Below are 17,945 nucleotides of genomic sequence, written 5' to 3' on the forward strand. Positions count from 1 at the left end.
ATAAAAAATGTTGTTTCAACCTTCAAAAATACTTGTTGTTTTCCATACAAGTTACCACAGACAAGCAACAACTCGTATGAGCGAACCCTACGAGCTGAATGATTAAATAGACCCAAATGACAAATTCTAGCATGTCGCACGATTAAATGGTCTCTTAAGAGAATTCTCATATGATACACAGGTAAACACCATACGAGAAACCCTACATTACTATATGATAAAACAAAAAACGCCTGATACTAGTACGAGAAAGAGTATGACACTAAACGATAAAATGACACAACATGACTTCAAATGAAATTTCAAAATGAAAAATTAGAAAAATTAGAAATTCAAAAGGCTTAAGATCAATCACTCGCAATTGGGGCATAGTTTTGTGGTTGATTATGTTGTCTCTGGCGCTCGAATCGATGCTCTTGAATCAGAATTGCCATTTTTCTTCGTAGGAGGTTTTTCAAATTTTTAAACTTTGAGAGGTAAAAATGAATTGACAATGACACATTGAACCCCTTATATAGCCCAAACCCTAATTTTTAAACTTGCTCCGATAGACATAAAATTTGTACCCTTGACTAAATCGACTGTCCTAAGTCCATTTTCGGGATCAAAATCAAAATTTCACATCTATTTTCTAGTCAAAATTCACAACGTTGACCACTTAGCACTTTCATCCTCAAGTCAATTTTTGAATCGTTTTGCACTCAATTCAATTCTAAATCTCAATTTAATTATCAAATCAACTCTGATTTTAATCTTCAACATCAATCTTCGTGCTCAAATTATTATCGCTAAATCTTTTTATCTTATCAAAATTGCCTAAAATCATTGTACCCTCGCTATCTTTCGATTTCGCTCTCGAGGGGGCATACTCGTTACATCTTTTCAGTGATTATCATTATTTCAAAAGTCAAGAAATTTTTCAAATCTTCATCTAAAGTCAAGCATAAATCTTTTCAGTCAAAGAAAATCAAGTAAACCTTGTTACTAGGGGCATATCAATTTTTTTGTCCTTATCTGAATCAATCTTCAAATCGATGTTCAGTTTCATCACATCAAATCAAGCTGGACATTCTCGCTCAGTCAGTTCTTGTTCAATCAAGTTTGGAATTGGTTTTATCTCTCGCTCAGTCAATTCTTGTTCAATCAAGTTTGGAATCAGTTTTATCTCTCGCTCAGTCGGTTCTTGTTCAATCAAGTTCGGAATCAGTTTTGTTTCTTTGCTCAATCTAGTTCAATCAAGTTCTAGATCGATGCTCGTTTCTTGATCAATCAAGTTCAAGAACAATATCTCACTCTTTGTCGGTCCTTGTTCAATCAAGTTCAGGATCGATATCGCTTTAATTCAATCTGTTCAGTTTCACCGCTTCAAATCAAGCTGAACATCTCTCTCTTCATCAGTTTGTGATCCATCAAGTATAGAAGTGATATCTATTTGACATCAACTATTCTTCTAACCAATGCATTTCTCGCACATTAATTCAAAGAGGGGGAAATGTAATACCCTAAAAATGGTCACCTAAACCATGGGCCCCTAATCTCGACAACATCACCAAGGTCCTAACCAAAGGCAATTAAATCAACCTTGAGCACCTAATTAATTAATTCTTCAATCATTAATGTTACATGGCAAATTAATCACTCTATTTTATTAAATATTTATTTAATTAATTAAATTATTCCAAGTAAATCATTTTGATCAATTATTCTATTTATTTAATTAAATATCCTAGCATATTTAATTAATAAATCAATTTATCATTTAATCATAAAAAAGAATTAATTTACAAGAAAATAATTAAATTGAATTAATCATTTTCTCTAAAATTAAAAGCAATTAAATTGAATTAAACATTTTCTCTAAAATTAAAACTCAAAGCTTTTCTTGAGGAAAGAGGTTCATTTGCATTGAAAAGGCTTTTTCTAAATAAAAATCTTGAGCAAATTAGAGAAATGTGCATGGAATCAACTAATTTTATCTCCAATGCAAACTCAGATTTATAATTTGAATGCATTCAATCAAGCTATAATTGGAATCTATCTCAAGATTAACTTAATCTAATCTCTCAATTATTTCAATTAACCTGGATTGTGCTTTTTCTTGATGAATCTCAACCGCTCATTATTAATTGATCTTGATCGTTGGTCTCTCTTTTGAGTCTCTATAAATTCAGCCTTCATCTCTCATTCAAGAAACCCTAGAGATTTATTGTTATTACGCAGTTTTTGCTCTAGAGTCATTGAAAATATTGTGCTTTGGGATTATTGCATCTTAATTTAGCTTTTTGCATACTTAGTTTAATCATGATTGCTTGAATTTATCTAGCTTAATATTCATTCATCTAGCTTAATCTTGTGCTCATATAGATTAAATCTTTCATCTTGGTGTAGTCTAGTCACTAGTATTGCTTAGACAAATCTGAGAGCAAGTCTATACTCGCATCTTTTAGAAGGCAATAGGTCGATTTGTTATGGTTTTTTATATTCACGATTATATCTGTCTAACCATGCATGCAATAATTTATTGAAGTGTTTGTGTCTTACAATTTGTAGACTTTATCCACTTTTCACACACACACTCATCATCCCAAACCTTGCAACTTTCTCTATGTTCATAGCAATCTCTAATGCTTGCTACAAATCCTCTGGTTCTTCCATTCTTAGTGTATAACTCATATCAAGATCAAATGCTCCCAAGTAAATACACAAATATTGAGCATCATTTGGCCTTGGACCTTCAGGAATCCTCATCAAAGTCTTCATAAACCTCAGATTAAAAGCTGATATCAATTTCTCTTTCTCAATGTGAATGTCAATAAATTAGAGAGCAAAATGAACTCACTAATCCATTCTCCAAACTGTTCACTAAAGACTGATTTAAGTTCACCCCATGTATTGATTGATCTAGGTGACAAATATGAAAACCACTCCCTAGCCCCATCTTTTGAAGAATGCACAAATAATCTCATAATCACATCCTCATGGTTAATTTCATAATCATCCATTAAGTCACCAAACTATTGAAGATGTCTTTCAGCTGATTCACCCTTTACACCACTGAATTTTGGTAATCTTTCTTTGATCTTAGGTGGAATAGGATTTGGGTAGCCATTAATTCCACAAAAATTAAAGGCTCTATACCTTTCAATGTTGAAAACCTTTCTATTACATGACTGTGACAACTCATTTGACATGCTTGCATTTGAGAATATACAAGGATGCTTAGACTGAAACATACTTGACGCTTATGCTCTTACAAATGCTCCTCTACAACATGAGATCTTAAAAATGCTTAACTCATGACTTTTGACAATAAGCTCTCTTTTAGTGAGCCTAAATGTAGACAATACACACACTTCTTTCATAACAACAAAAGAATATCAATGATAATTGTGAAGTGTGCTAAAACTACTCTTATTTTTTCCTAGTTTAGTGCTCAGCTCACTTGTAGGAAACAATTGATGTCTTAACACAAATTTTGGATAATACCTAGAATACCTGCTGTAATACCCTAAAATTGGTCATCTAAACCATGGGCCCCTAATCTCGACAACATCACCAAGGTCCTAACCAAAGGCAATTAAATTAATCTTGAGCACATTATTAATTCTTTAATTATCAAAAATCACATGGCAAATCAACTACTCAACATTAATTAAATATTTATTTAATTAATCAAATCATTTCCAAGAATATCATTTTGATCAATTATCCCATTTTAATTTATTAAATATCCTTGCATATTTAATTAATTAATAAATTTTCCATTCAATCATGCAAAAAGGATTAATTTATTACAAAAGATGAATTAATTTATTACAAAGAGTTGAATTGAAAATAAAACAAAAAAGGAATTGAATTGAGAGAGAAATCAAACTTGAGATATTATTTCTTTTTCTAAATTTAGAACTTGAAATCAGAAAAGCAATTTAATTGAATTATTGAATTATTCTCTAAAATCGGAACTTAAAGCTTTTCAAAAATAGAAAAAGAAGTTCAGTTGCATTGAAAAGACCTTTTTCTTGAATAAATTAAAGAATTATCTATTTTTATCAGATATGCATGGAATTAATTTATTATTATTTTCCAATGCAACTTGGACTTCTAATTTGAATGCATTTCAATTAAACTATAATTGGAATCTATCTCAAGGTTAACTGAACATGATTTCTCAATTATTTCAATTAATCCTAAATTGAGCTTTTTCTCCTGTGATTCTCTATAAATTCAGTCTTCAGCTCTCATTCCAATTCACCCTAGAGATTTTTGAGAACACGCTTGGAGATTATTATCACGCTAATTTCGCTCTAGAGTCATTGAAAATTATTATGCTTTTTTAGATTATTTGCATCCATTTTACATTCATTATTGCTTGCATCCATTGTTGCTTGAATTGGTTATTATTGCTTGAATGGTTATTATTGCTTGAATTATTCATCCATCTTGCATCCATATAGCTTAATATCATATAGATTAAATCCTTCATCTTGGTGTAGTCTAGTCACTGGTATTGCTTATAAAAAATCTGACAGCAATCTTATACTCACATCTTTTAGAAGGCAATTAGTCGCTTTGCTATGGTTTATTTCTTATTGATTATTGATTACTAACCATGCATATAATGACTTAATTGAAGTGTTGTGCTTGCAGCTACAGGTTCACTTTTTCACACACACATCTGCAGTTGTTGTTGCTCTCTTTCTGATTGAAAAAATTTAAGATTCTCTTCAAGCCTTAGGCTCTTTTACACAGAGTCGCCACCTCCTTGCAGAGGAAAGATTATCAAATAGTTGGGAGCCATTTGAAACATGTCTTCATTATGGGTTTCTTCCAACAATAGAGTCACACTTTTCCTTTTCAAATTAGCTGCCAATATAATCTTCTTCCAATTAGAGAATTCCTGATCTGAAATAAATTTCAGATTCACCAAACTCTAGACTCTTCCCACATGGATAATTCTATAGATCCCCAACAGAGTCCCCATTTTGTTGGAGTATTTTTTTGCAAACCTTTTCTTAAGGACAAGAAATCCCAACATCAATAAGGCCTTGACCAAGCCTTCTTCACTTCGAGCTCTACCAAACTCAGAAGGGTATTCCTATTTCATCAAGTGTGTCAAGGCGACCCTTGAAACCTGTGCAGATATGCAAATATATTAATTGGTAGATTTTCCTCGAGTGCTTTCAAGGGATCATGTTTGTATTAAAACATACACTTATCCTCAATCCCATAACATTTTCAATACCCAATCGAGGAAAAGACTCATATGTAATGCCAAAAGATATAGGAGAATATCTAGCATGCATCTAAAACAAATCCCCTATACATTTAAGAGGAAAACCAGAGAAATAGAGAAAACAAAACTAAATAGAGATTTTATGAAATGCTTCCTAGGGGTAAATATAACCAGTGCCAATCCGAGGGGACAGAATCATACTCATTTGCAGAAAATAAAATCCCAACATGTAAAGGTAAATCGAATTAGGGAATCTTCATAGCGGTAATTCCTAACATTAACACGATTCCATTTGGACCACTGCAATCTCCCATTCTTACCAATCCTATATACATTTGCCAAAATCACCATAGTTTGCATATGGAATTTAATTCCCTCCTTGAGAGAAATCTATAAGCATAACCATGCATCAATATAAATATATCAATGTAAACTAATACATCTTTAATGCATCAGCTTAAATGAAATCAGTAAACAAACAAGGAGACACAAAATGCAATTATGAAAGAACTTCTTCCATTACTAATTGATCTTTTACATCATAGAATCCATAATTTTCCTATAAGTAAACTCTTAAACCCTAAGCAACACAAGCATGCAACTACTTGACCCCCAGAAAAATAAAAAATTTCAGAACCTCGATTAACAACCATGATATTCCTTTTACAATCACAAGGAATGCACAAGCTACTGACTGTTTACATCTAACAAATTCTTTATGACCCATCACCCAGCCTATAACAGAAAATAAAACTTTTATAGAACAACGAAAAAGGAAAATGCATCGAAAAACCGTTATGTTGTAGCTTAACCACCTCTGAGTCGTGCCACCATCGTGCTATAGATGCTTCCAAATGGAGGCATGAATTCCACCACCCCATCTCGCTACGAAACTCAACCACTTCGAAGACATGCCCCGCGAGATGAAAAATTGAGCATCCTTAAAACTAGAGGAGGAGCTCATTGCCCTAGACTGGCAGCAATGAAAATGGAAAGAGGAGCTTGTAGGTAAAGCTTGTGAACTGAGAAGGGGACGTAGCTTCCATGTGCTTGCAGCATCATACCAAAGTTGCATCTAAACCATCTACCTCCCTTAGCTGCTTTTTACCATCACTCTTCCACTCCCTTTGAATCATTTGGTGGTGTAGGGGAACTAATGGATAATCCCTGAAAGGCACTTTACAATTGAAAAAGCCTTTCAAGGTCGTCGTGATTATCCAAGTCCTTTTCAAGATCCTTCTGATTATCTGACAGCTTAATAGCATTCTCTCCAACTGGTGTCATAGAATAAACACAAAATAAATGCATAACTCTGTTGCTTCATTTCTGGAATGGCTACCAGACTCATCTGGGAAGTAAAATTCATCATCTCTTTCTGTCAATAAATAAACCTACTGGTTTTATAGGGGAATTGTGGATTCAAAAAATATCCCTGCAATTATCTAACATGCAAATTATTGCTTGTGCCTCTTGCCTTGGAATCCTTCTTCAACTTGCCAACTGTAAACTCCAGAAGACTCGTACGCATGTAGATCATCTCGCCTTCATTTTAAAATCCCTATGCATGTAACCAAAGAGGCCTTTCATTTATCTTCCTCAACATTATCCTGAACAAGCAATCTTGCCATGATTTTATTTGTCTTTTCCTGCCAAGTTCACATCTCTTCAGTCAGGGCCTGCTCTTGATGAGACATTTATTCTTCATGCCTTTTTTTTCTATATGACAGCTGTTTGAAAATCGAGGAATCACGCCATCAACTTTAGATCACATAAACTTCAATGGGCGCCAAATTCACAACTTCAAACTTTGAACGTTGATGCCATTGAGACAACTTTGATCAAACGACTAAAAGAATTCTAAAATCCACGCGGATGTTTGCTACATGTCCAGGATGCCACATCTGACTTTGAAAAGTCATAAGACCCTCCCCGCATATCCACATCCTTCCATAATCTTCACATAACAATCACATGGAAACACGATGCATGCACCTATTGCCTTCGTTAATACTCGCGAGCCTGCCACTCATCTTTGATGCCAACATATAAACACGCGAGGTCGTGAAATTGGAGCAAACTCATCACAACTTTATGCCATTACATATCTCATGGATCCACGATCATTAATTCGACCACCATAAACACATCACGGGAAGGTGGGACCCATCCAAATCTGTCAGCTTGTGGTTTGCATATCCGCGAGGGACATCATGCTCATGGGAATAGATTTGCGAGGACGCGGGGTCTTTCTAAAACAACACCCGCAAACCTGCCCAACAACTTCAATCCAAAATCATTTAAGTGTGGGGGTATAGGAGCAACTGCAGCCTACCCAAAACATGACCCGTAGGCCTGCGAGTTTTAAAATAATGAACACAAATAACTTGCAAAAAAGTGGTGTGAGATGACTTAAAGCATCAAAATGACCACGTGTGGTTTAAATCATGGGTTAAGGGGTCATGACTACTCGGGAATAAACAAAGGGACCCTAGCAAAAATCACAAGGCCATATACGGATAAATGTGAAACCATTGCTTAGCTTGACAAAGCAAGACAAAAAATCTCCTCATTAGAAAGTAAAATTTGACGGCTAAGTATCAAAGCATACAGGTAACAAAACTGGAAGCAATTCTCCTACCGTCCTAACAAGACCAATTAAATAAATAAATAAAATATTCATTTAATTTAGGGAAAGGATAATTTAAATAAATAAAAATATTTATTTAAATAGGGAAAGGTTAGAAGAGGATAAGTGAATTAATTAAATAAATAAAAATCTATTTAATTAATAGAAGGCTTAGGATAAAATAATTAAATGAATAAAATTTATTTAATTAAGCTAGGACAATTTTAGGTGTCTACAATTGTAAAAATAAAATCACAAAAACATATTTTTTGGATTTTTCTTTTAAATAATTTGTTTAAATCAATGAACATATGATTTGAATGTAGAAAATAGACATTCCACACAAAAGTTACATTAGTTTAGAAAAAACAATTAATTTCACCCAAAAGAACCATTTAAAAAAAAAAAAAAAACAATTCGTTTTTATAATTTTTGTGTTTTTATGATTTTTTTATTAGTTTTATATTTTTTCATTAAAGAAAGTTACAAATTTTTAAAATCTTTAAAAATGAAAAGTGATTTTAAGTTTTTTTAATTTTAAAAAAAAAATAAAAATTAATTATAAAATTAAAAACCAAAATTTTAAAGCTATATAAAATAGAAGAAAGAAAAGAAAGGAATAAAAGCACAAAGCTTTAAAACTATACTCACGTGGGTTTCAAAGAAAGAGGTATGGAGTTGTGGGTGATAATTAGGTAAAAGGAAGACCAAGAAAATCGTGTTAATGTTTGGATTTTCAAAGCTACTAAATCCCTTTGTGAGGGTTTCAATGAAAGCAATTAAAAAATAGATATCACCACTATGCGGATTCAAAACAACTACAAAAATTAGCTAATTTAAGGTGGAACAAAATGATTTTGAAGCAAATTTAATTTCACCTCCACGTACTAGGATGGAAAAATTTCAAAAGAAATTTAATCACAGTTTTTTATGAGATTTAAATAGAATTTCTAGTAGATTTGATCCAAAAAAACAAATTCTTTAACCATGGTTTCAATTGGTTATTTTTAATTAAGATCTAGATTATTTTTTAATGGTTTTCAAAATCAACATTCAAATGATAAAAAATTATATGGTCAAAGGTATGAGCAAGTGGATTTAGTAGATAAAACTCAAAATTCTTCAATCATAATTTTGAAACATCTTTATGTGATAGAACTAAAAGTTTCAATAAAATTTTCTTTCATCTATACATAATTTCATTTCCAAAACCAATTTAAAACAATTGCAAAAATGAAAAATATAGAAGACTACAAAGTCACCTCCAAAATCCCCCCACATACCCCAAAATGTAGTGAAGAAAAATTGAAATGTAAATGAAAGCTAACAAGAATGTAAACCTCCTTTCAAATTAAAGCAAAACCTCTAGATAGAGCTCACAATGAAGTTTTTAATCAAACTCAAATGTTACCAAAACCTCTAGTGTTGAAGGATTTGCTCCATTGGATGATGATATGTTGATGCTCCTTTTTTGACAAAAGGGACATAGCACAAAATATAATGGATGAACAATGGATGGGGATGCCTTAGATTTTTGGAAGAATGAATGGATGGCTAAGATTTATGGATGGGATCAATGATGGAGAATTATTGAGAGGACTTCCCTAGAATCAAGGAGGAAATGGAGGGATGAGATGGAAGTAGTCAAAATGTGAATGGTTGGGATTGACTTGCTAATTTTAGCAATTTGTTTTGCCCATGAGAGGAATAAGGAGCATGTGCATCTAGTGAGGCTAGATTCTTGGGCTTGTTGGAGGCAATAGAGGAACCACAAGGACAAGTGTTTTTGTGTCCCCTTTATTCATGGATTTTGTTGAGGGAATATAGGCCTAATTAAACAATAATATTATTTAATTATTTAAGCCACTTGGATGAGGTAGATAATAGGTGGAAATGAATATAATTTAATTATTTTAGCCACATGGATCTTATTCATTTTGATGTGTTTGGTCATGTAGATATTCCTTCCATTGGAAAACCCACATAGTATATTTCATTTATTAATGATTGTAGAAGAAGTACATGTGATATTTTTGAAAGAGTAATCTAAAGTTTGAACAATCAATTTGAATAATTTAAAAAAATGGTTGGGTTGCATATTGGAAAGATTTTTTTTGGATTAAAAATGGTGATGAATTTTTTTCTAATGATTTTGATAAATTATGTTAATATTGTGGAATTCTAAGAAAATAGATAACTACATGTTCTTTGAAATAGAATGGATTTCTAGAAAGAATGAACATGACATTGATAGAAAAGGCTAGGAGTGTGTTTAGTGGTGCTAGTTTAGAACAATTTTTTTAGGATAAAGTAGCTACCACTACTTGCTCCGTAATTAACGAATCTCCTACATCAACTCTTGTGATTAAAATTCATATATGGTTAGGTCACAAGCCTTCATTGAGACATATTAAAGTTTTTGGTTGTAAGAAGTATAAACTAGTACCAAAGGATAAGAAAACAAAGTTGGAGAACAAGACTATGAAATGTTTCTTCATCGAGTACCATTATTTTGTGATAGGGTGCAAGATTTGGGATCTTATTGAATATAAGGTGTCTCATGCCTAAAATCACTATAGAAATCATAGCTAATTAGACTAAAAGGAACAATCATGAAATTCCTTAACCAATCAAGCTAATTCTAAACATAAATCAATAGAATGATTTAAACAATTGAAACTCCCTCATTCTGCATTATAGCTTCATTGTCCTTATCCAAAATTGTGTGTGTGGGTGGCTCTCAGATATCGCGTTGGGATTCCTGCATAGATTAGACACAATAATTTCAAAAATCGTTATTGTTTGAAAATTGAGAAATGATCTTTCTTTTATAGATTTTTGAGACAGATTGGGTGAGAAATGGAACTGAAGTGTTGATTGATAGTTGATTGATTTTGATTGATCTGTTAACTCATTTTGATTGATTTGTTAAATGGATTGATTGGAAAGATAACTCAATTGATTTATTAGTCAGCTAGATAGATTACCTAGTTAACTGAATTGATTGAGAGAAGACTGAAAAGATTGATTAGTCAGAAAAAGGTGATTGAGAGTGAAAAAGGGGGATTAGAGAGTTGACTGATTTGATCAATCAGTCATGATTTTCAACATGTGTTGTAGGAATTTTGAATTGAACTCAATTTCATTTTTATTTGGATTTGAATTTTGATTTTTGAATGATGAAATTGAAATGCACATTAACTTGAAATGTGTTGAAATTGGAATTTTCAAATTTGGGAATTTGAAATTAGATGAAATTAATTGAAATTCGAATTTGGGGAATTGGAAGAATAAAATTATTTAAATAAAATTATTTAATCATTAAAAATGGAATTAATTAGATAATAAGGATTATTTAATTAAGGAATAAATCATAATTAATTAAATAAGTAATATTTAAGAAAGGTTACATGATTAATTGATGAAAGAGATAACAATTGAATAATTAGCAATGTTTGAAGGTGATGATTGAATTAGTTAGAAGAATTGATTAGCTTAATTAAATAATTAAAGAATTATTTAACTAATAGGATGATTAATTAGTACATGATTGACAAGACATTATTAGGTGCCTACAGAAGGTAGTATATAGTAAAAGTGCATTTTTTAGAGAAACAAAACCTTCTTACATTGCGGCTAGAACAAAGTGAACACAAAAATGTGATTCAAGTACAAGGTTCTATGCTTAAGAAAGTTTAATAAAGGCCTCTATATAGACAAGATGTTAAGGAAATATCATCTAGCTCTAAATATTCAGAAGAGGAGGAAGAACCTCCAAGTCAATTTGTTTGAAATTCTACAAGGAATATAAAACCACTTGAAAGGTATTCACTTCATGATTATAGATCTATTTTTCTTTGAATAGTAACATGGATGAACCCAAATCTATAGAAGAGGCCTAGGTATGAATGATGTAAAATCTCAAAATATTTCTATGGATGAAGATGTTACCAATTTGTGAGTTCAATTCAAATAGGAATTAATAAGTTAACCAAGTTAACTTAAACTTGTTCTAGGACCTTGCAAAAATAATGGAAATATTATAAAAGAAAGGAAAAGGCTAAACATTCAGTATATGAATATGCAATATTTCAAGAATCCTTTTCATGTATGCATGAAAATTTTATTTTCTTTACATTATGATACACCTATTATGTTTCACATAGAATCCTATATGCATTACTAGGACTAACCCTAGGTACTTTAAAGCCTAAATTGCAAGAGAGGTCTAATTATTTCATTTTTTGGCCCATTGCCCTAAAAAAATTAACCATAGGAATAGGTAACTCCTTAAAAATATTGAATGCAAGTTGGAGAACCAAAAAATTGGTGAATTTGTTGGGGACTCCAATTTTTATTTCCTCATGTTTGTCTTTAAATATTTGAAATTGAAGATCCTAGTATTTTTATGGAGAAGATTATCAATACATTTGTGTAGACTATAATTTGGGTATGAACATATTTGGGTATGACTAATAATTTTGTTATGTATAAAAATATGTTAGATCTTTGAACCCAAAATGATTATTTTAACTTTGGAGAGATAAAGGTGTGGCTGAGAATTTAGTACTCTTTCAAAGGTGATCAATCCACTATCAAAAATTTAAAGAATTGCTTCCTATTTTATGAATGTTTGGCATAGATTTGCAAAGTAAGAATGAGAGCTTGTATGAGTTGCAATATCTTTCAAGTTATTATATTTTCCACTCATACTCTATCTTTAAAGGATGAAAATTTAATCACATCAATCTCATTTGTGAAATATCTTTGAGGAGAAATTTAATTTCCATTTTATTAATGGATTTCTATTCATGGATGAGTATTAAATAATAAAGATACACTTATATATAACAATTCCTAATAAATATGAGGGAAATGGAATTGTGTTGTGTAATCGTAAAGATTTATTTAGTTTAAATAAGCTATACGAAATGTTATAATGGTGAAATGGTTCACATTAAGAATTGTTAGGTAGGAAAATAAGTGTATATAAGTTTGGGCATGCAAACTAGACCTATTTCCACAATGTTACATTGAAAATGATATGAAATCAATACATTCAACCTCCTTTGTATGAAAAAGCTTGAACGTTCATTAATTTTCACTCCTCTTTTGTTAGGGGAGTTACATTGGACACCGAAATATGAAAATGAATACTAGATATAGGACTAAAGATGAAATATTGACCTAAATGCATATATGAATATGCGATTGTAGATCAAACATGAAGTTGTAATCACATATCTAAGAAGAGGAAGATAAATGGTGGGCCTAAAAACTTGAGATAAATCAGGTCCAAATGAATGTATCCCAAGAATGTTAGAATTTGACAAAATAAACTATTCTGATACCATAATGGTGCTTAGAATCTACCCTAGAAGTTTCATGATAAAGTCGATGGATAGTAGTTCAAAGTGAATCTGTGCTTTTCATTTTGCACTTGCAAAAGCTGGATCTAATTGTTTTTGTATATTATGTCTAATTCCATATTTATATCTCTTGAACCTATCACTTGCACACAAAAAGAGAAGAAATATGTGTAGCATCCTAAATTGTACTCCCTTACAATTTTGTCTACATTTGGGCCCTCACCTTGGCATTCATGCTCTAGGGCCTAACTGGAACTTGATTCTACTCATACTATGCAATTTTGTCACCATTTTCACTTCTTACCTCATCTTTCCCTTAGTTTTTAGTCTCTGATTAGGAAGGACCAGAGCGCCTTGGTCCTCCCAGTTAGGACCCAATTTTGGCCCCCCTAACGGTCATGAGATTCAAGTGGGAATTTTGGCTCTATGTCGGCTCATGTCAGAAAATTTTATTATTTTTTGATGAGAAAGTATAAAAGGAGGTATACCCCTCTCATTTGATCATTCGATAATAATATTGATTCATCAATTCAAGAAATCAAGCATTCAAGTTCAATTGAGAAAGCAATCAGTCTTCTTTCAAGCAGTGGAGTAGAGATAAGGCCAAAATTCAAGCATTGGAGTTGACATTCATGTTCTATGTTATTGAAGACTTCATGAAACTCTAATTCCATGTGGAGGCAAACAAAACTTCACGAGGAGGTATAGCATTTATGTTTTAGTCATTATTCAACATCTCCCTCAAAAGGAGAACATTTCCAATACTATAGTTCAATCACATTTCATTTCTATTTCATGGTTAATTCCAAAATTGGGGTTTGACCTAAGGTAAACCCCTATTCCCAACCCATTTCCCTTCTCTACTATGCACATGAGCGGGTATAGAGATGGGATCTTCAAAATTGGTTTTATTTATAGTGATGAATCAATCCCCCATTGGAGTGCAAAAAGTGTGGAGGACCAAGGCGCCCACCATCCTAGTCTTGACAATTCAAGAGCTCCTACTAGGATCATATCCTAAAAGATTTACATTTCTTAGATCTAGGTTCATGGCTTGAGTTGACAACAGTAGCTTACTGTTCATGCATTTTTACATCAATTCCAACATATTTACCCTAATTTCAACATTTTCACAATTTAACTCAAAAGAGGGTGATTCAATCCAATCCAATAAATCCAATAGAATTCTCAACCCTTTTCTTTACTAATTTGTGGCTAGATCTATTAGATTTACCTCCCTCTTTTAATGTAATGGTCACTAAGAAAAATATTACTGGTTTTACTACATCATTGGGTGAAACCCTAATATTTTCACCATTACAAGATGTTAGGAATAGTGGTTTGTCTAAGTCAAACCCTAGGTTTGGAATTAAACCTATAACTGAAATTGAGTTTGAAATGTAATTGGAAATGTAAAGCGTGCCTTTTGATGGGAGAGATTAGATATGAAATGAAATACTAAAATTAAAATTTTCACCTTGATAAGTTTTTCTTTGAAGTCTTAATGCAAGGTTGATGATGTCTTGTAAGATGTAGGATGTCTTCATAGAATCTTGATCATGAATGCCATCTTGAATGCTTGAATCTGAATACTTGACCTCTCCTTCAATGTCTTGAAAATTCTTGATTTCTTTCTCACTTGATTTGAATCTTGTTCTTGAAAAATTAAATTGGAAATCTTGTAGAGAGATGTTCAACTGAGGGGGTAAGGCTTACTTTTATACCCACTACATGAAATGTATTTGAAATTTTGAGACAAACTGACATAGGAGGTAAATTCCTACTCACATTTCATGACCACTATCAAGACCAAAATGGGCCCCTTTTGTTGGGACAAGGGCACTCAGAGCACCCTTGTCCTAAGACAATGGTTCCTAGGGAACCCTTGTCTAGCCAATTAAGGGCTACACAAGAGTCCACAAATTAGGATGCAAAGTGAAGTTTGGGAATAGAAAATGGTGTGAGCAAATTGAAATAGGTTTAAGGTATGAAAGGCCCGAATGCTAGAGTGAGGCCTAAGTGAGGATACAAAGTATATAGGGATACAATTTACAATGCTACGTTTCACCCCCACTTTAGCAGGAGTATGAGCCTATATTTATACTCTCAATAAAGTATAGAATAGCATCAAAAAACTTTCATCGAGATATTAAAGAGACAGGACACACCAAACCACGATGGACTTATGATCTTATCAATCTAATATCAAGAAAAAAGGAGCAAAACATTAAGAGAAGAGAGAGAAGTGTTGGCCTAGTAAGGCTTGGTGCAAAAGATTACAAAGAAAAAGGCTTATTTTGCAATGTAATCTGGATATTAAATTGCAACATTTCATGGTGTGTGGTCAAAGTGTACAAACCAAACTTTGTGGTGTGTGCACAAAGTGTAACAAAGAGCAGAGTGTTTTCCCACACATTAAAGTAATTGTGTATGGCTTACTGGGAGAAATTGCTTTAAGGTAGCATATATGCATCCAAAAGACAAGCAATTGTGTATGCCTTACTAGGAACAATTGCTTAATTAAGGTATCATATATGCATCCAAAAGACAAGCTTGTTGCCACAATGATATGTACCTAAGAAAGGACAAATCAAATACAATGAAGCACATGAAAAAAAGAGAGCACATAAGGGATCCACTAACTAGATTCAGTATGCACTTTTGATAAATCATGTATATCAAGTATAATTGCATTGAATTGACCTCATCCCCCAAAGGTAGTGGAACTACAAGCACAATGGAAGAAGAGAAAATAAGATGAACAACAAAAGTATTGTTGGGTCAACATGGTAAAGACCAAAAAGAGAGATCTCAATGCTTTGCATTGTGCCCCAAGTACACAACACAAAGGCACATTTACGACAATAGCACATGTACGACATAACATGAATATGAAATATAGAAGAATTAAGATACAAATAGAGGAATGCCACAACATTTTTGCCCTCTTTATTACCTTGCGACAATAGAGCAACAAGGGTCATCCAAAGAGAACCTAGCATAACACAAAGACAATATCAAGTAGAACATCGCGAGGGAAACACATTAAATGCAAGAAAACACATGAAAGAGAATCCATTGCACAAGTGAGGCTAGTCTAGCAAAAAATCACCTCCCAATATTTCTTAAAATCATTTAGGGATGGTGAACAAGATGCAAGAGGAGCCACAACGAGTATGGTAGATGGAGCTACAACAAGTTCCAGAAAAGACCATGCTCTAACAATGAGTCACTTTGTTTGTCACTAGAAGCTAGGATTAATGTTGTTAAAATTCTTGAAGATAAATCATGATTAATCTCAATGATCTCATACATATCATCAGAAACATTAGCATCAAGGTTTTTAGTATCAACAACATTATTATCATAATTATCATCATCCAAATTAATCAAAATGGGATCTATAATGCATATTGGAAATGTATCATCATTTTATTTAGACAATTTTAACTTTTGATGTGGTTGATTAAGATGAACTTCCTCACTTGGGCTAGGCAAAGGTTGGACAAATGAGATCAAGTCAACATTTAGTGCCTTAGGGGAGGAAATGGTTTGGGAAGAAATCTCACAAACCTTGGCACAACTTCTTCATCGACATTCTCTTGCACTCTGATTTATCTTGGCTTCACTCAAGACTTGTTTTAGGCACCATGTATAGTAGGTCACACTCTTCCTTCTACCATAAATCCATCTGATTATCCATATCCATCCATAATAAAGTCAGTCAATTACTATCCATAATAAATCCCACCTTCATCCATCCATAATAGAACTTTTCCACACCCATCATAGCCTAAAGTTTTTTTATATTTAGCATCACCTTCTCCCATCTCATATCATAATAAAGTTTATCCATTCCACCAATCCCATACTAAATGGTCCTATACTTGATTAGGGACATTCCTTGACCTAGACCTTTGGATTGGATCTATGATGACACATCTAAGGATACATTACTCTTGTCACTTTCACGATCACTCTCACACTCCACCTACCATAATAAATTATCCACAAGCCGTAATAAAATTTTACAAAATCATCATTCCACCATCCAAAATAAACTATCTCTAGCGAAGACAAACACAAGCATAACATTACACAATTACCTTGATGTAAATATATTCATTTTCAAAATAAAAAATGCTCTATGGTGATAATTGTGCACTAGTGAAAGTACCTAACAAACCATCATATCCACTCATACATCTTTCATTCTTCTCTTTCATCACATTTCATCTTCCATATAGTATTCTTCTTCTTTTGAGAGGCTATTCATGCCTTTAATACACAAATAATCTCTTGAGGGGGCATCCTACCTCCATCCCTCAGTCCATTGGGGCACGTTGGGGCAAGATATTGCCGAAATTTTTCTTTTTTCTTTGAAGCAATGCTAAAAATGAATTGTCTCAAAGAGGGGCAAAATGTAGACACTCGAAATTGACCATCGCATGCCTACACTATTTTCACTAATTATTCCTCTAAATTAAATAAATAATTTTATTATTTAATTAAGCTAACATTATTCTTCTATTTCAAATTGAAAATTCAAATTTCCTTCCATCTCATTATTAACTAAATATTTTAAATTATTTAACTATTACAATTTCCTCTAATATTAATTTAATATTTTATTATTATTTAATTAATATATCCTTTCACAATAATTAAATAATTTTTATTATTTTATTATTCTTCCTCTTTCCTCAAATTAATTAAA

Source organism: Cryptomeria japonica, chromosome 1 (genome assembly GCF_030272615.1).
Source record: "Cryptomeria japonica chromosome 1, Sugi_1.0, whole genome shotgun sequence".
NCBI classification, from domain to species: domain Eukaryota; kingdom Viridiplantae; phylum Streptophyta; class Pinopsida; order Cupressales; family Cupressaceae; genus Cryptomeria; species Cryptomeria japonica.